This window comes from Metopolophium dirhodum, chromosome 9, assembly GCF_019925205.1.
Source record: "Metopolophium dirhodum isolate CAU chromosome 9, ASM1992520v1, whole genome shotgun sequence".
Taxonomy (NCBI): Eukaryota; Metazoa; Arthropoda; class Insecta; order Hemiptera; family Aphididae; genus Metopolophium; species Metopolophium dirhodum.
Window position 1 is genome coordinate 5,732,192 of NC_083568.1, and position 22,341 is coordinate 5,754,532.

Here is a 22,341-nt window from a genome sequence, read left to right on the forward strand (position 1 = left end):
TGAACAAATGTCTATATTTGTTGTAATGCTTATTATTTTATTAATATTCCTATAGAGCGATAGGGTGCGATTATCGCATTAAGGTAAGAAAACTTAAAAAAATCATTTGTTCTGCAATGCAATAATGTAAGCAATATTCATATTTAATTTTTATTATTATTATTTATTTTATTAATATGTTTGATTTTATTGATTGTATTAAAATTTTTTCGATGCAATTTTTAATAATATATTTTAATGCAATAATGCAATCAATTTAGTGAGTTTTTTAATGCAATAACTGCCCTAATTATAATGTACTGTAATAATATTATTTGGTATATCGTATCCATTGTAAAATATTTAAGGTTAAATACCATATTCACAATTTAATATTATATTGATAAACGAAACTGTCACAGCTCTCTCAGCTTTAGATATGAACCACCTTTTTTTGTATTTTTCTTATATACCTAATTCTGTTGTCACTTATTATTATCATCATCATCACACGTGTACAGTGTTATAATTTATTTATCAATATAAAACGCATACGATTCTTGTTAATTCGGTTCGCGGTTTTCGTATGCGTTTGAAGTATTCAGGTACTGTAAGTATACCTTCCACCAATTGCACAGTATATTATTAGATTAAAAAAAAACGATGTGGAAAAAATACGCGAGCGCATGTATAAACGAGTGTACGTGTAGGTATAACTCGGAGTTTTCCTTCCGTATATATATACACCGGGAAATCAATTGAGTGACTTCGTAGCAGTGTACACTTTTTATGTGGGTTACACACTTAACGGATGAACTTTAACCATTTTCGTACATATCCGCTCGGGCGTTGCAGCGGGAAAATGCCGTCTATACAGTACGCGGGGGCTGCGAAAATATAGGAAAATACTGTTGGAAATAAAACCGTTTTGCGTCGTAAAATCGGGAATATATTTTAAAGCCGGCTCCGCGGAGGTCCTTAAAAGTTATGCCGATGTGTTTTTCCGCTCGGTATATGTATATATATATATAATATATACAAACGGGTTCAGGGATTAAAGCCGGCCGAAAATTTGATGACTTTTCGCGTTTCCTGACGGAATTATCGTTTTTAATTTGGCGCAGCGCTGCGGTATTTTAACAGCGTCCCCCGCCTCGCGGTTCATCCGTGCTGTTCAGACTCTGAAGCTTCGTCGCGACGACGGCGATTGGAATAAATTTCAAAACTAAAACAACGGCGGCGAACGTCTGAAATACCGACGTTGAAAATTTAAAATTGGCCGAGCTCGCGCGCAATAATTCCGTTATCTTATCGCGGGAATCGCGCAGACACGAATTTCCCGCAGAGAAAGAGAGAGAGAGAGAGAGAGAGAGAGAGACTGCCTCAGATAAATCTATGGACGCTGAGATCACGCTCGCGGAGCAAACATATTATTATTATTATTATACATTACCCACCCGCACTGTTGTAGTATTATATAGTTGGCCGACAGTATAAAAAATAACAAGTCGTCGGCGGCCGTCGCTCGTATTACCCGTATACGCGTACAGGCGACGATAAATATTGCGCGGGACAATAATAATTATCGGCTTGTATATAAGTGTGCAACATAATATTATATCGAATAATATATAAGTAAGGACTGCACGGTCAGATCGCCGTACACGTCGTACTATATTGCTGTCTGCTCGGACGTTATCCCGGTTTCGAATCTCTTCTCGGTATACCCAGTACCAGCCTGTGGTGTATACATTTATACTATCGTATGATATAATATAAATTACGATACGTATGCAGGTACTCGAACCGTCGTCTCGTTTCTCTGGACGCGCGGGACGACTCAACGTCGCGACGCGATCAGGACCGGGAGCGGATTCGCCGACGGCGACAATCGAAATATAATTAATATTATATTGCGCTCACGACCTAAATAAATACAGGCACGTCACTAGAATATGTCAGGTGCGATAAAGTTTTATTTCCGCTGTCGTAGCCCAGCCACCCCCACCCGCTGCAGACGTGGAAACTACGATATCAACCGGAGCGTTCCATAATATTTTAGCGTTTATTCCATAATACGGCTGGAGAATATGCTCAATGTCATCTGGTCAGTTGTTGTACAGCTGCTGACCATGGACTCGGATCTGCTGCTGACAATATTGACATGATCGTATCCATCACGGCTAAATATATAGGTATTGTTACGTACCCACGAATCAAGTAATCATATATTAACTATATATGTACAGCGCGCCGCACGTTTCTAATAATATTTGACACTATAACTAATAGGGCAATTAGTATAGTATAATACGGGGGTCGTTGCAAAAGCGTAGTGAAAACAATCAAACTATAGAAGGTGTCGTCATACGTATCTTTCCTGGAAAGCCAACGCCCATACGAAGGGTACGAGCCGACCAGCATACCAAATACGAGACCCGAACTATGTCTCATGACCAAGCTTAGCCACTATTACGACCACCCACTCCAAAGGACTCAATCATATATGCATAGAAGCCCAGGACAAGAGCTCGTCAGACGGTTATACAGTACGGGTTGAGCTAACCATTAGACTAGGTTTAGGGACATTCAGAGTCAGGTCGTAACACCACTCACAGTTTCAATTCTCTTTTACACCATAAATTATAACATTGTATTTTTGTACTTGATTAATCAACATTCATCATGGACTAGTACATCACGTATTTCATTTCTGCGTTGATGTATTTATCGACGTCGGTTGGGACGTAACAGTGTGATCGCAACTTTGTGATACGCAGGTGTCGTGGCCGCCGCTGACAGTGAATATTATATCACTTCGACTTCTTTGCTAACAAAACCATACAACTTATCAACTTCTTGGCCAAATAAATCCAAAAATCACTGCCAGCCGAGATTCCTTTCCATGCTACAACATGCGATAACTGTACGTGCACAGCGCATAACGAAAATGCGTCGCGATGCGATCGTACCTATATATTTAGCCATGATTGTACCATCACGTCCCGCACTATGGTCCGGGATCGTCAATACTCTGCTTTGCCCGTCATCCGTGGTCGGAGTGTTCGCGTATACCATCGCTTTACGTACACATTATAACAGTAGTGTAATTCAGTCGTGAAATAGTCGCGTATACATTTATTATTATAATATCGTGTCGTGTATTCTATAGCCGACGCGGACACCCATCCAGCTACAGCAGCGTTCGAAGACACATCACAAAATACGCACACCGCCACGACTCGCCAGACTGGCCGAGATGAGTATTGTACTCACATGGTATAAAATCGCATGTAATGTGTATTATAATAGTATTATAATATGATATTATATGGACACTTTATAATACGAATATAGCTATACACCTGGCGCAGTACGTCGTACAAAGCGTGTACATCACACGGACGGCCGCGCGAACGTTATCCGCCGAGTTTATCGCGAGTGTGTTTTTTCGTTTCGTTTCGTATTTTTTTTTTGTATTTCCGAATAAGAGCGGGGCAAGAGATAAACCCGATGACAGGGAATAATAATACAACGACCTCGAGAAATGCCGTTGTCCGCCGGTCCGGACGTCAGCAGCAGCCCGCCGCATCCGACAATTGACCCAAATACAAAACAAAATACGAATAAAAAAATTATAACGCTCGACCGCCCCAACCCTGTATTGGTCGTCGACTACCCCGTATCTCGGTCGCGGTATCGCACTCCAATTATTATTATCATTATTATTATTATCATTAGACTGCTGCAGTCGTTGTGCGCGATACCGCGGTCGCATATTATACCGGCCGCCGACGGACCCGGCGCGTTATCTCTTCGCGCCGTGTATTCGACAACGACGATAATAATAATAATAATAATAATATCACTACGATTATCATTATTTCCAGTCGCACCGTATTATAGTTGTAGGTACTTTATTATTTCAATCGGAGATAATTTCTTTTTTTTTGTCGGTCGCGAGAACCAGTCGGCCGACTCGGCTCTTGTTTTTCCTTGTGGTGTATGTGACCCGTAATACGTCTTGTATTTCGTTCGCCGCTGCGCAGTAAGGACAGTCGGACACGATATCAAGTTATTATTTATTGCTCGTCATATTTTCTACATGATTACGTGACGGCGACGACGGCGACGACGACATTCCCATGTATATTTTGTGTTTCATTAAAACATTCTACACGAACTTTACGCCGACCGTGGTTTTTATCTCAAGTCCAATTATTTAAAAATGTGACGTAGGTACCGCTACGTAATATTGTTACCATTACTCGAAGAAAGTATAACACGATAATATTCCACCGTATAACATAATCCGAGTTCTGGTCTTATACTACGGCCACGGTACACAGCCACGTAAATAATTAAGTGATAAATATTATCTCTCGCGTAATTATTGTTATTGTTATCATTTGATAAGACCGCGATAACCGAACGGACATATGCCTTAATATAATAATATATTATGCCGATTACCAACTAGGAATTCGGTATTCACTTCATTATGATAATAATATATTATTTCATATTATAGATCTCCACAATTATAATACATGGCGCTATTATTACGGACATTCGGTCAAATAATCGTCTCTCGTTATCGTTTGCTATACGTCTCGCGTTCGGTTATTTATCATAACAATCGCAATCTTATCAAATAGCATTCCATTAAAGTTTCAGAACAATAATAATAATTGAAGTCGGCTACTCGGTTCGCGTATAATATAATAAGTGCAGAAGTTGGAGCCGCACATATGCAGCGCTATATATTATTATGTTTGTTGATCTCATATTATTGAAAAAGTTTCTCGATACGATAAATAAAAATTCGGAGTTTTAAATGGATATCCAGAAGTATTTTATTGTTCCCTCCGAACAGTTTTAGTATAATATACTGATTACGGATGAGCATAAAAGATCGCGGCGCCTATTCGGGTTTCGCTGATCCCCGACAATGGGCCGTTATACGAGAGAACTTACGCATATATATTATTATGTACATATATACACAAATGCACAATACGCGTATATATCGAAACTCTGCTTTTCGCCACGAGTGTATTTACTTTTTTTTTTCTTGTCGATCGATACGTTTTTCCAGCACGTTGCGCGGAAAACGCGTCGTCGTGTCGACGCAATTACATTGAAAACATGCGATGAAATATTAATGCATATCGAATCAAACCGCGCGCTCTAAAAATTTTGAATAATTTGTCAGCCGGCTCTCGGTCAGAGTTGTGTGCATGTATAGGTTTTATCCGTACAAATTAATATTATACTTTATCGAATGATTTGGAATGTAATCGTTTTTACCGACGCGCACCCGTTTACGTTGGCGCTGGGATATCAGATCTGACCAGCGCAAACGACAAAATAAATAATAATATAATAGCAGGTAGAATTAATTATTAACTGTAGAGACCGTGAACCTGGGGACACCTGGTGTCGAGTTCGGCAAAACGAATTAAAAGTGCGGTACAGAGTTAAATTAGTGAGTTAAAAAAAAAATGAAGGAAAATTCTGAAATTCGAGACGGTGGGTCAGCGACCCTATATACACTAATAGGTACACTATAATACATTAAAACATTTCATTTCGTTTTTCGCGTTCGATTAAACGCAATTTGATGGGCGGACATTATTCAAACACCTGCAGAATTAGCGCCGGCCGGGCGTGCGGTGGACATCCAACGAACACATGACCGGGTATTATTATAGTTACCAGAATTACGTTTCTACACATGAGTGTACTGTCGTAGGCGAAAATCCATAAAAATATCTGTGGGGGGGGGGGCTAACGTTTTTAACACCGATGCTAGTGGGGAAGCTTCGATGCGACACAACTAAAAAAACTGTATATTTTTTGAGGGTGCCACCAATTGGATATTTGACGGGGCCAAGCCCCCTTAGCCTCCCCTTCGATCTGCGCTTATGCGTATTATATTTATATATAGGTAAATAATTGTATGTGTAAATAATAGTCCCGCAGTAAAAACAACGACGGCGGACGGTCGAAAAGGATTTCGTCAAAAAATTCGTCGTCGTCGTCGTCCATCAATCCCGTACGGGCTGCAGAGTCGTCTGTCACACGCACCCACTCACGCACGAGCAACGGCGACGTTGACAAATCTTGACGTTTCGCGAATCGGATACGTCGCGTACGAAGCGGTGAGCAGTATTATATAGGTATATGTACGACCGCCGCCAGAAATGACATTCGTTTTCTTTTTGCGCGTTAAAATATTTCGAAAAAGTAAAAGAAAAAAAAAAAAAAACCGAAGAAAAACCGAGAAAATATAACGTTCGTCGAGTCAAATCCGATTCGGCGACGTTTGACAAACGACGATCCGGCGGCACAGCGTTCGATTTCTACTATACAGCCGACGACGTGACGGCCGCGATTTCCATTGTATATTATGTTTTTGTCGTTATAGTCTTGTTCGCTCCGTATATATATATATATAAAGCAAACATAGATTTAACTCGAAATGTGAATATTATTCGACTTTCGCTATTAACAACTATAGTCCGTGTTGAGATAATATTATTATTATACGCGACAATATTGTATTGTTGATCGTAGTTATTAGTTTTCATATAGCCACATATTATAATATACAGGTCAGAGCTCTCGCTGGTGATATATTTTTTTATATTTATTATATTTTCACAGTGTGCGTGGGTAATAATTTAATTAATATAACTCTCGAGTTACAGGAGAATAGCAATACTATTTGAAAAGTAAGTTATTTTTTCCTCGGAAATCTATCAGGTATTATCTATTCATAGATAAAACAATAATAATATTATATTCTGTTATTGTTTAAGGAAATATTTCAAAATTCTTTATTTTAGTTACATAACATATATTCCGGTAGTTACCTATACCTACGTAGACCCGCGACGATAAGAGAATAATTAGATTAAATAGAGGAATGTGCCATTATATATTTTGCAGCAGGTAATGAACTTTGCGGGTGATTTTTATAACTGAGAATTGAATATATTATCATACTTTAGTGGTTACTGGTAAGCCGACGACAAAATGCAAACTACACATTGTCTAGTTAATTACGGGAATTGATTTTTTTTTTTCGTACTATAGAATAGAATTTTAATTTTTTGAAATAAAAAAATAAGTATACCTACTACATTATATTTCATTCGTAAATTTGTGGAGGCATATACGATTACGAAAAAAACTCGAAGTATATTATACCTTACGTTAGATGTGTATAATATGTATAGTTTGAACAATATTTTTTTTTTTTCAGTCTTCTTTGATCTCATTGTAAGATTATTATTATTATTTTTTTTTCCACCCAACACACATACATAATAATAATATGTGGGTATAGAGTATAAAACGTGCAGCGTGAGGATGTGTGCTGAAGCATGTGTCATTACTCGGACGGTCATTACGGGAAAAATAGTAATAATAAAAAAAAAAACAGTGTGAGTAGTGCGTGTACAAGAGAGAGAGAGAGAGAGAGAGAGAGAGAGAGAGAGAGAGTGAGAGGGAATACAGAGTGGGTGGGTGGGTGGGACGGTAGGTAAAGCGAGTGAAGAGAAGAGAAGCCTTTCCTCGAGGAAATTATACGTTCGGCTGTCGTGGGTCCGATTTTTATCATTATATACCAATTGTACAGGTGGTGTTGAGTCTAAATGTCGACGAACAGTCCGTTATAATATTATTATTATTATTATTATTATTATTATTATTATTACGACCGTACATAAGTCGTGTCTCCGGACGCGTTACGACATTAGCCGGCTACTTATGCGTTTATCTCCGTGTGCCAAGTGTCATTAAAATACCTCGTGATAATATTATTACTATTGTATTTTCGGTTTGAGATACATTACGCTTTTGTGTGGTTTCCGTGTGTTTATCCGGAAAACGGACGCTGCAGGTCGTTGAGTGTTTGTGTAGGCGCGCACTATTATAATATGCTATCGTCGTATCCTGAATTAGATTCGTATAATATTATTCCCAGAGATCATTACGAGGACATGCACTATGTTGATTTAGTCCTTCTCTCTGTCGATAATTAATTAATTTCGATTTCAAATTTCATATTATAGCGATTACTCCTACGCACAGGTCACATATTATCGGAGTAATGACCGATATCGTAGGAATAAATGCGCAATATCTATATAGTAGTACCTATAATTAATGCATAAAATGATCGGTAAATATTATTTTATAGACATAAAAGTCTATTATTTTTGGGTCATAACGCGTATATAATATATGTCTGCCGAATGTTATTTTTTATTAATACAAACATTGCTATGATTCTTATGAAGTATTATTTCCACATCAAAAAAAACTATCTGTTTTTAAGTCAGCGTTTCCAAATAAAATTACTTTTGGTTTTTTTTTTTTTTTTATTATTATTAAAAGAGAAAATAAGAACTACTTTTTTCGTATATATTTCTGAAAATGTAAAGTATATATTTATACTATATAATATGGTTGTTGAAACAAATGCGATGTGACTTTAGAAATAAAAAGGAATCGTAATTAAATTTGTTTATTCTAAACAAAAACAACAGACTACATAATTAATTTATGTAAAAAAAAAAAGAAGAAATAGTTACTATATATGATTTTAAAAAGTATAATATTATTCCATTTCGTCAAAAGATTGTCAGTGTCCTAGACTGTATATTTGAATAAAATTGAAGAATACATTAAATGAATTTTCCGGTGAACAAATCAAGAAAATTGTTCTCATTGTACCAGAAATACTGGGAATATTTTAATCTTATACGCATTTAGAATATTGTTTTGATGTATTTTCATTTCATTAGTTTTTTTGAATTATTGTTATAAGAAATAACCATAAAGATAAATTCGTTACATTATATTATAGTATGATATTATTGTTCTCAAAAGTGGATTCGTTTATATTATAAGTGTGAGAATATTATGTTTTTTGCATGTTAAAATATCGTCTGAATTAATTTTCATTTAGTTATTGTAATTATTACGATACGTCTTTATACCATCTTTGTAGTATCTTCATACTGTATTTTTGTCTACGTTAACAAAATATCCAATAAAGGCGAATGACCCCATCGCTGCAAGGGAGTGTTCGTATGACATAAAGACTAGTATTTTTATTACGTTCTCGTGGATCAGACGAGTAAAGAAAACAGTTTATTATTATTTTATTTTATCTACCACGGTCGAATATGGGACCATCATCATCAGAAAGTCGATTTTTTTTTTTTTTAATCTGCCTATAAGCTTATTTATACTTATCTTGAATATACACCATATGCAGGTACATACTAGATTTTTCCTCATGGTTATTATGACTAATAAATTGTATTGGTACTTGGTAGAGAGATAAAATAAAACACGATGTTAAATTAATAATTTAAACCCATTAAAAAAACATTGTTGTTCAATTAAAACAAAATAAAACTACACCTATGGTATGTGCGATAGAATAGCTCCACACTTTCCAATAATATTGCTTTTTAAAAATATAAATATTATTTCGGATCGTATTTTTTATATGATTATTTATAGTGTATGTTTATACTGCATAACATGTTATTGTATATAAACATTTATTTTATTTTATTGCGTGCTTGTAAGTTTTTATACTAATGAGAAATAAAATAAAATATAAAATTCAGTAACTCAGAGCTGATAGCGATCGTGACGATTTTCAAAGAACGGCGTAAATTTGATTTCTTACGCGGTGTGGTTTTTGTATAAATTTCAATTTAATCGTATAAGTTTCGTATAATAGGTGCCTCCTATTTAACATTTTTCTCGGAGAGAATGACAGTTTAAAATCGTTTCTGTGTTATAAGACAACGGCGTACACAAATACTTACACGAGTTTGTGTATAATAATATATATAATACAATCGCAGTAATTGTCAACATCTGACCATAGATGGTACTCGAGACGGGATTTAAAAAAAAAAGTCAATATTTGTTCGAGTGCCGGGTGTAAGATACCGCTTTGACGCGTTAACACGAATGCGCACTTAAATACGATTTACCCGTGAAAGTTGACTCCCGGATTACAGACCACTCTTCGTCCCCGACGATCGCACGCGACTAAAGTCCGACCGATGAGATTTTGTTCTTCTCATTTCCATGCCACCGCATTTGTACATACGAATAGGTAGGTATGCCTCGGTGGCGCCCTTTGAATTACCCGACCGGATGCCAATTGTTAAAGGTTCATAGTATTGCCTATGGACGGTATCAACGAAATAATAACTGTGTATATGTCATATATTATTTAATTGACTTCGACTAGGAATTTTTCTGATTATATACTATAAACTATAATATGTAATAATTATATCTTAAGAGAGGATGTCAGCGCACCATTTGTTTTCTCTCTCTCTCTCTCTGGCCCACGCGCGACACGGACAAAACGCATTTACGCAGAATCATTTTTCTATGTTTTTAAGTAATCTTATAGGGTAAAATCCCCCGTCGAAAAAAAGTTAGAGAATAATATTTTTGAGGTAATGACATATCAATTTTTCTAAATATTGCCTCAAAACAATTTAAACATAATTTAAATTTACAACGATTTCTTGTTTATTTTGAAAGTCGAATACAAAGTCAAATAACAGTAAAATATAAAATCGATATGTCATTCCCTCAAAAATACTATTCTCTTTTTTGTAATGGGGCATTTCACTCTAAGATTACTTAAAAACACAGAAAAACGGATTCTGTCGTTAATGCGTTTTGTCTATGTCGCGCGTGGTACAAAGAGAGAAAACAAATAGTGCGCTGACATCGTCTTAAATAGCTATTCTAAATGTTATATAATTTTAAACTTAGTTTTTTGTGAACTCAACTGCACCATTACAAGCTAATGCTTTTAGGTGATGTGTAACCACTATATGGTATTTATTTTTTATGTTATATGTTCATGTTATTTATGATTACAAAATAAACAATTGTTATTATAATAACTAACAATATTATGATCAACCATAATATGTACTTACCGGCTGTGCGCTTAATAACCTTTTTTGCGATATGAGTCGATCGATGGAATTCACTTTAATAAACGTCAGAAAACGATATATTTTCAAAACGTTTACCGCCGTTTAGTCATAGTGTTTTAAATTATTTTTTTTCAAAACAAAACTCATATCATCGACGTCGGAAATTATTCACAGGAAAGAATGTAATTTTGCCGCCGTCAACACATTCTCTCCTCCAGCATCTCCTTTTTTGGTTTGTTTTCTATTCGAATTATTCAGCGGTCGCTAATAAATCTTTCTCGGAAAATATCCGATTGTGCTAAAAATAATGTAGGTAGTGAGTCGTAAAATAATCCAATTCTTCCGGGCATTTCGATCTTTTCGGATCGTAAACAATAATTACCGCCGGACAACAAAAGATTTTATTGGTAAACCGCATCATAAAATATACAGTCGGCTTTTAGACACTGATTCGAAATTAGTAATATGGTTTTTAACGCTCCTCTATAATAGATTTATATTATATTTTCCACCTTAATCATAAAATATTGTATACCTTATACGAATATCAACTCATTTTTCACTTCGTTAAATGAATTCATGAACCCCGTGCACGATCACATTAATATAATAATGCATCACATTATATTATCATACGGCTAAAAATCGTTTAGAGCAAAACGTGTTGACCCAACACACACGCACACACACACACACACACACACACACACACAAATGGCTCTTTTACACAGTATAATATAATAACCACGAGCGATGTTCTAAACGACTGCGTTTTTCGTTCAATATCCATTATAATACTTACATTTCACGAAATCTATTATTTCGCGTAGGTGAGTATGACACGTAGATACGCATAAATTAAATCGAAACGGATACACGATGGCAATATTATCGTGTACAATATTATATTATGTTGTGCATATATTATTTATATTATTATATACGTTGAAACATACCAGTGTGTGCACAGCTTTATTGTTGTTATACATCTTCGTATCCTCGTTAACATTTAATAATATATATTATTATTGTTTTTTTTTTTGTTTTTTATAAACATCAACCGATATACTATTAGTAGTATGCGCGTTTGACATAAGTCGAGGCCATGTGTGCATATTAATATTTAATTTACGGTGGAAGGTTTGACAAATCTTAGAAATCGTAACGAGTCTTGTAAATTGATAGCGACGCATAATATGTGAACAATAAATATTACGCGATATATCACGTTTCCCGTGTGTACCGGATAGGATATATTATTATTATTATTATGTGATGTAGACATACAACTAGTATTGTATGTGACTTAAATTGTATACAATAGCTGAAGATCTAAGTACCCATAATTACAAGCAGATACGTCTGTATTATATGATTCAGAATGTCCGACCACGTAGGTACCAACCACGACAACAATAGTCTTGGACATTTTTTTCGAAAAAAAACCTATCCACGTTATACGAAAATTGTTTAAAATTCGAAAAACCGGTGACTTGCAGGAAAATGTAATAACTCGTAATAAAAGTAAAAACAATAGTAGGTATCACTATGATTTTAATAATGTACGAGATTTCAAGCGTACCTGTACATACAATAGCTGCAGGGTTCGTATTGATTTGTAAATTATATTATATCGACTTCTATGTCGACTGGTTCAAACTTTAATATTATATTTTATTTCCGCTGCCGGAGTAGGTCATGCGATGCGCGCAAAAGAAAAGCGTGACAACTTGTGCAACGTCGCAGATGGTTACTCTTCTTCCGCGCGGAACGGAACAAAGTTTCGAATCGCGGAGGAGAAAGACTCTTAGATCGGCAGACCAGCAGCAGACGTCCTACGCAACATCGCGCTACAACGGAAATAATGATAAAAGAAAAATATGCTCAAAAAATATGCTCTCGAGGAGAAGAACGAAAACGCGCGCGACGTCTCCGGGACGCGCAACATTATTATTACTATTATACTATAATACCATAACACGCCGCGTACAGGGCGGTTTCTATCGGAGGTTTGGACCTCAAAACTTTTTCATGAACACTGAAAACACATTCGTCTTACGAACCGACTTCACTCTCGTCCACTACACGCGTGATAAAATAATATACGACACGGTGTGCTGCCCCGAGTCCGGCCGAAACGTGGGAAATCACGTGCGGTCGAAACGGGTAAAATCACGCGCCCGGTCTAATCGATCATAAACGTCGTCCACCTCTGCAGCAGCTATTATGGACACACACACGCACACACACGCGAGTATTGCTATACATCATTAAAATATTGTACCCTATCCCGCATATGTATAGGTATATGATAGTATAGTTAGTAAGTGACAGTGTGTAATGTCGATGGTAATTTATGCACCGATATACTTAGGTGTAGGTCTTAAGCGCGTCCGTCGCGTGTTGTTGCGTATAAAGACACCGATTATTGTGCATATAAACGCATATTATAATATTATATATTATTATAATGTAATAATATTACAAGACGCGGTAGTCGATAATCGTTTCTTTTGGGAAAACGATTCCGATCCTATAATATGTGCGTAGTTGTACTTATTACACGGCATCCCGACGACGTCGTTATACTGTTATTACTGCAGACCGTATTATGCATATTATAATAATATAAATTATGGGTCGTCCGCGGCTCGATTATCTCTCCGCTGCTGCTGCTGCTGCTGCTGCTGCAGCTCACGCGACAACCCGTCTTAACGATTTCGTGATCCGTCCGCGGCTAAAAATGGTTCACTGCAATACCGAAATCGTAATGGCGTCCGCCGGGAGGAAGAAAAATAAATCGTATACAGGTCCAGACGAAAACCAAATGACGTCCTCCGGATGGTCAGTTGTATACATCCCAGACCGAGCCATACTTACATTACGATTTCAATTTTAAAAAAACATTCTATATCATAATATAGGCAAGGCTGGGCATTAACGAGTTAAAAAGTCAAAGTTACTTTAAATTTTTAACTTAACTAGTTATTTTTGGCTTTTCATTGACTTAACTGTTAACTTACTAAATTTCTTTCTTAACCAACTTGAAATTAACAAGTTAATTTTTAATTTTAAGAAGTAAGTTAAGTTAATTTATTTTGTTTTTAATTTTATAATATTTCGCTATTTCAGTCTATTTCGTTTTCATGTCAAAAAATATGTATCATAAATTGTTCAAAGTTAAAAATTTATATCATTCGAATCTAACTTATATGGAAATACTGTACAGTATGAAGTATTAACACTATGATATCCTATAATTTAGTTTTGGGTTTGAAAAAAATTAAGTACGCTAGCGTACTAACTTTTTTTAACTTAATAAATAAACTTAATTAATTGGTGCATATTAACTTAACTGAGTTAAAAAAAATCATTAACTATCCCAACCTTGATAATAGTTACCTAGTACAATTTATTTATTACATAGTTCATGATGGTTAATAATATGTTTACTAGTAATGTCACTTTGTTGTTCAGTCGCGTCATATTATACGATTATTTTTCTCTGTCTTAATATTATAACTATCACAATTTTATACATACTTTATGAACGTATTTTTTTTCCAAATGCAATAAGTATATAGGCACCTACACGGCTTATAGGCTATAACGCAATACTTTACTTTATGTTATTTTATATAACAAATACCCATAAGGTAAAATGTTGCCTTTGAAATTCAATAGCGTTTTCATTCTCATTGGTTTGTATCCATCCGTTTTCGTACTTGCACTTTACGATTTGCATTATTTTAAATGAAAATTACATACCTAGCTATGTATGTATTTTAAGACGTAATACACATTTTGGTGTGTATATATTATTAAAACGCTCGTGCGAGTTAAGTATTAGATATTTACTATTAAATATTAATTTCAGTTTTCGACGAAAACTTCATAATTTCAATTATATAGTTTGACGAGAGATGAAAAAGAAAAACGAACGTAAGTGTAGTTGAAGCGTTTGCTCTGCGGCCGAGGCTTTTCGATTATTGGAACACTAAAATGCGTCGTCTTCGGAGCCGGGACGAACAAACCATAAACGCAAACCCTAAATGTGCATTATAAAATGTATATAATATATTATATACACACGAGCGCGTTGTGCGAATATTGATTTATCATCCTCTAACCTTCTCGTCGTCTAAAAATAATATTTTACTCGCGGCCCACGGGTCGTCCGCGTGGTGCAGCCTCTATAATATTTTAAGTTATAAGTATATATAAGTCCTCAGTAACACTCGTATTCGTATTCGAACCTTTCTCGTTTCGGTGTTATTAAACATACACTTGAGGCGCCGTCGTGTAGGACTTAGCATAATACTTGGTCGAAATGTACGTAAAATGTGCGTCAACAGTGAGCGATCGACCGAGTGACCGACTCCTATATAATTGTATAATATTATAAGTGCCTAATTATAGCGTAGGTACTACAACTAAAATTTTTTTTTTTTTTTTTTGAGCTCAAGCCCGGCAACTATGGTCATTAGCTGTTTTTTGTAGGGGGGGGGAGAACGGTTGGTTGCTAAAAATCACAGGTGGTCACCCATCCGGAAGCTAGCAACACTGGCCGATACATATACTCAGAGCGTTTTCGCAGTTGAGTGTATACGGACCGCGCCAAACCACGTCACTACAATTTATAATGTATAATAATGATGGCAATCGTGGAAACGTAGGTGAGTATATATAAAAACTAGAGGAAATTTGTAAGTTATTAGTATTTGAAAGTTTGGTAATTTATTAGGATATTTGTAGCTATAATATTATATATTGCAGTGCTGATTGATGTGCTCGCTATCACTTCTATTTTTACAATGAATTTATTCAATTTCTGATTTCTTGCATTTTTAAACGTACATGTATATACCCACTTAAATAAACCATATTTTCAAATACTTTCAACTTGCATGCTGTTTAAATAGTTTCTCGTATCGATACAAACTTCTTATTTTTTTTTTTTTTTTTTTAATGATAATCGTTGTTTTGTGACGTAACCTCCATCAAAACAGATTATTTATTTTTAACTGTAATGTATTGAAACCAAAACGACTTTCTTAACTTTATGTATATCTTCGCATAGAATTAAAGTCCATAATCATAATAATATTATAGTTGTAATATAATATGACAGTTATAGTAATTAATATTAATTTGGTTAATTATGGTTGTAACAATATAGTCTGAGTATGATATAAGAACTAAACTAAAATATATAGTTGATATAAAATCATTATGACGTATCAATGATTAATACCAGTATGGTACATTTATTTAAATAATTCGGAAACTATACTCATTTCAATATTAAGATAATTCAACATTAAAAAACATAATAATCTACTTAACGCAATTCTTCATAAACAAAAGATAGATCTTATTTTAAAAAAAACCACAAAAATATGGCCACAGGACGCTCAGTATAGGTACCCTTCCTGTATACAATCAAAGTATGTAAAATATTATTATGTTCATAAATAATTATACTAAAAAATTCTAAAAATCGAAATTGTAATAAATGCAATATTAATTAAAAATGGTAGTGGGGTGTATCTATATGGTTTATAATATGTCTACGATCGAGACTAGTGACTACTCATTTCAAACGAATTCGCATGGCTATCAGCATACGCCGAGTGTAGGTATTTTACATCGCGTCCGTATAATAATTGTAACACTATATCATATTATTATATTTTATTTCCAACGTGTACATACGTGTTATTTATATTATCTAGACCATGGCTAAAAATATAGGTACGATCGCATTGAGACGCATTTTCGTTATGGGCTGCGCACGTACAATTATTGCACGTCTTAGCATGGAAAGGAATCTCGATCGGCTGGCAGTGATTTTTGGATTTATTTAGCCAAGAAATTGATAATTTGTATGGTTTTGTTAGCAAATAAATCGAAGTGCTGAAATTCACTGCCAGTGGCGGCCATGACACCTGCGTATCACAAAGTTGCGATCGTACCTATATAATGTAGCCATGATCTAGACCGCAAAAGATTTATAAAATGTACAATAATAATAATATGATACATATCATTATAAGGACGTGCAGAAAATTAATAATAGTAATGGGTAATTTAGGTCGCAGCGAATCTAATACAACAGTGTTACACTATTTATAATAACTATCTATGTATACCGTCAAGAGGAGAACACACACACGTCAGACACAAACACTACAAAATGGACAAGTCGCGTAATATTATTAAACTCGTCAAGACCGTTTCCAATTACACACGTCATATAGTATTCGCCGTGACGCAGTCACTTGTCTTTACGGTATGTACCAAAGTAAATACTAAATACCTAGTAAATACAATATCAGATGCGAATAACATAAACGTCTATGTAGGTACATAACATAATATTATATTGCAAGTGACAATGTTAACCGCCACCACGGTGTATAATTATATATATATATATATATATGTGTATCATATTATCACTTTGCGAAATATAATAATGATCACACAAGTAGGTACAATATGATATTAAAATCAATGGTGCACTTCGAGCTTTTAACAAGTGTTATAGGTGGCACTCGAGCTCACTCGTCTCGTCCCGTCGTGATATCTCTCTCTATTTAGTCACCTATTTAATCACTATAACACGGTAAAATAATCATATTGTCGAGTACGCGTAACCATTTCGCTCGTCTGAAAAATATAACGGAAATAATATTATTATTTAGTTGTGGACGAATTATGTCTGCTGCACTCCGCGGTTTTCCGGACATTTTTCCGCTGCTTAGAATAATAGAATATTATTATATTCGTCGCACTATCGCAGGTATTACGATATAAGATGATTCCTAAATGTACAACCTGTTGTTTGAAGTATATGAACAAGGGATCGAAGGGTCTGGAATAGTACAGAAAAAACACGATTTGGGAACCGGAAACTCGCCGAAACCTTTATTTAAACAGATAATTTTAAACTAGTATAGGTAACTACTAAATAATTTATTAAGTACCGGGAATTGAGGAATCTATGTTTTGATATTTCCTACTAATAAAATTGTATTTTTTCATGTTGGGTTGAAACTGGTCAGAGTTAGTAATTGGTATTAACCCGAAACAGATATTTTTGTTTTTTCCTAAAAACCTTATGTGACCTTATTTACTTATAAAGTACGTACGTACCTTGTTGAATGAACAATTTTTTCTTCAAAGGACCGAAATTGAAATCATATAAAGGATCCAACCCCCCGCGTTCAATTTAATATTATAAAATATATTTAAACGAATAATCTATTTTGTTAAACAATAATTGTATGTCTATAAAAACATAAAACATCTACTCGTTTTTAAATGGATTATATTATATTACTTTGCAATTCGCTTCCAATAATGACTATGTCAAGAATACAAGACAAAAATTATACTTCGATTTAATATTCAACGACAACGAACAGAACATAATTATAATAATGTGTTTTAGTTATTTTGAAACATAAGTTTTACCCAATAACGACTTGTACGGTGAACTTTGGAGTTCTTCCGGCATAAATAACTACAAAAAGACTATTCTCTTGTCAAGCGGAAAAAAAAACATTTTCTTATAAAATATCACAACGCAATTTTATTTGAACATCACATTTAAATAATTAAAAATGTTTAATATACTAAAGAGGATTTAGAAATAAAATGCAAATATATGGTTAATTTAAAATGGAAAGTTTACGGTACCCACACGAAGAAAGAAAAAAATTGAATACAATTATAGAATGTAGAATGCTATACATTGTCTCGAATAAAAAATTTACATTTAAAACATCGCATATTTATAAGTATATGAGTCGGTTTAAGCTACACGTTAAATACAGTTAACCGAAGTCTGAAATACTTTATACTGAATAAATTTAGTAGTTTATTATATTCAGTTATTACAATTCTATTATTAATAATCAATGAATCAAAATTTAAATATTTTATATTTAATGTAGTACCTAAAGCCAGCTGTTCAACAAATTTCCCACAAAACTTACTCTTAAATTAATAACTTAAATATAATATCATGTAGGACGTAGGTATTCTTAATTTTAACTGTTGGTTGAGAAATAAAATGTCAGTTATGAAATAACAGTATTATTACAATACAATACATTGTTGAATAAAAACTTAATTGTTTATGACATTATCCTTATTTTAACAAAAAAAAAAACTAATCATATAAAATTGTTCATTGCATTTAAATTGATGATTTATACTTTAAAATTTTCAAGAAATTAAAAAGGAGTATTTTATATATTTTTTTAAAAAATTGTTAATTTATAAAAACAAAAATATATTCACATAATGTCTGTATTTTTTTTTTCATTTATAAGTTAATTTTTTTAATATTTGGGTATAATTTATTATAATATAATTTATTATCAAGTTTATGAATATGATTTTGATCATTGCTGTGCACCAAAATTATTATTCAAGACTTGGTATCATTTATTTTTCAATTTTTAGTTTACTTACGTCTTACTTTATGATATTATTGTCATACTCTATTGTGGTTGTTTTTTAATTTATTAATTTATTTAAATTTCTAATATTGTTTTGTTTACAAATTATGTTATAAATATATTCTTACCAACCACTGTAAAATGTTATTGTCGTTTTCTTCTACTCGTACGCTACAATTTTTTTTTAAATTTGAACTAAAAAAATGTCTGTAATATTTTGTCAAATAATACTTACTTGTATTTGCTCAAATGCTCAATAACTTGGTCAAAAGCGTTGTAAAGTTCAACACAGACTAAACTATACATATTATATACCTACATTATACTTTGTTTATCTTATTAAAAAGGTATAAATATAATGGCTTACATTAATTTCATAGATAAGTTTGTGCAAAGAAATGTATTTTATTAACTCACTTCTCGTCTGCAGCATGTGTTTGCTTCTTGCTCAAGGATATATGAGTGTACGCAGTAAATATTTTTTGGTTGTTCTAGTTCTCGTATTACAATATTTGAATGATTAGCAGAAATATATAATTATCGTAACGAGTTATCTTAAAATTAATACAAAATGTATCTAAAAAAAATATATATATTTTATATATTTATAGATAGTGTCTTAAATAAAAATTTCTCAGTCCAATTTATTGATTGTAGGTACATATTAATTTTTTTTCATGCTTGTCGAGGAAACTTACACGAGCATAATATAATTTGTTGCTTTGAAGTTGATTTTATGTAATTATACATATTACGACAATTTCTGTTTGAACAAATTCTTTGTTCTGAAAACTTCAAACCTTCACGGTAATTCTGACAGACATAAATAAAAACAACGTCCAATAATGAAAATTAAAATGGTTTCGGTAACTCAATTGGATTGGTATTCGGTTTGCTTGGTTTAAGGCTGGCTGTGGTGGAATAGGTAATAACACAAACAAACAATAGTCGACACACCTAAGTAGATATTTTTTTTACGAAGGCTCATTTGATGCGGTGAAATAACGTTTGATTATAGATAGGTAAACTGTATAAGATAGTTTTCGATTTAATTAAATACGGTTTTAATTAAATTGTAATATTATTATTAAACTGCTGTAATTCGTTGATGTATCGCGTAGGTATAATATTATACATAATTTTAAATCGTATTTTTAAACGATTATAATAATTATTTATAGTCGTCATAATATCAAATACTTTATTTGAAACGATTTAAATTGGCTTTAAAGGCGTTAAAAATAAAAATTTAGTTAACACGTTTATACTATATTATATTAATATTATAATTTGATGCGTTATTACTACGCTTTAATGTCACTCATCAACAATCTGTTGAAAAAAAAAACAACATTAAAACGACTTAATAATACGACTATGTAAATGAAGGAGTGCTCGATCCGTACTGTACCTGTTATAACATATTATTGTAGTACGGTCGTATATTATTATTATTATTATTATTATTATTGTTTTAATATACTATCCTCGCATAATATTATAATAGACATGGTAGATACACCTATTACGAGTATTATATATATATACGTATTCGGTGAGTGCAGCACCAGCAGCTATGCTCGCCAACAAAAGATTGGCCGTCGAATGGTTTTCCACTGGGTATAGGCACCCACCTAATGAACGCTTATTTGTGCGATCTCCCAAAAGCAACTTATTGTTACCCGTACGAAGTCTCTTGTGACTTGTGATGAGTAGCAACGGCAGAAGCAGCAGTAGTATAGTAATACGAGTACTAAACAATAATTACTAACAATTATCAAAAAAAAAAAAAAAAAAACTATTATAAATTTATAAGTGTGTGTTACGGAAAATCGGGAGGCCAGCGGACGTGTTGTAGTTATTACCACTATTCTTATAATATGTGTGTGTATATATATATATATAATAATAATAATAATACGCATTACGCGCATGTACGGCAAAGGTATAATAATATAATATCGTATATGTTATGATACACATACGAAGACATGAGAGTATTACAGGACTTACAATATATATATATTACTCGTATACATCGGGCCCAGTACTGGAGCAGGAGACGTTAGTCGGCCGGACAACAATATAATAACGATTTGCCCTTTCACTGGCGGCCGTCGTTTAAGACGTTATACGATATCTGCTGCACGTATATATTATAATACAGGCCACAGGTAGGTGCATAATATAATTTAATATACGTATGCGGCACGCTCATAATATTTATGTGCCTCGGTGTATATAGTGGTGCGGCTCTCGAAAATCGGAAAAATCGCCACGAAGGCCGCCCGGGTCCGAAACCCGCGACGGCGCGTCATATTATAATATCAATCATCAGAACGATAATAATAATAATAATAATATATAATATATACCGTCGTCCGCGTATAATATGCGATGCTACGATGTACCCAATCCGTATAGGTATAACTATACACCCGTGGTATATACCATTCGATTAAATCCGATACGCGCTTATTTTAATATTAGGGACACGCAAACTATTATAATTATATTAATAATATTGTTTGTATAGGTAAACACGATAACATCATATTATTATATCGTATAATATTATCGTCGTCCGCGGTGCCTCGTCGCAGGAGTTATGCAATCATTTCTACGCGACTCGTTACTACGATCTGTGTAAATTTCATTGCAATATGAAGGTACGCTGCGCGCCAGTTGTGGATTGGTCAGTACGATATTATATGCGGACATTTGCATGGACACTTTCCCGCGGGTGGGCCCCTGCAGGAGTCGGTTTTTTTTCAGCTATTCTACCCAGGTACCCGAAAGTATCGAACGGCAAATCGTTCGATCTGATAATTATTTCAGGAATTATGTGTCATAATAATATGTGTGTGCATCGTCTGTGCAGCGATAGTTAC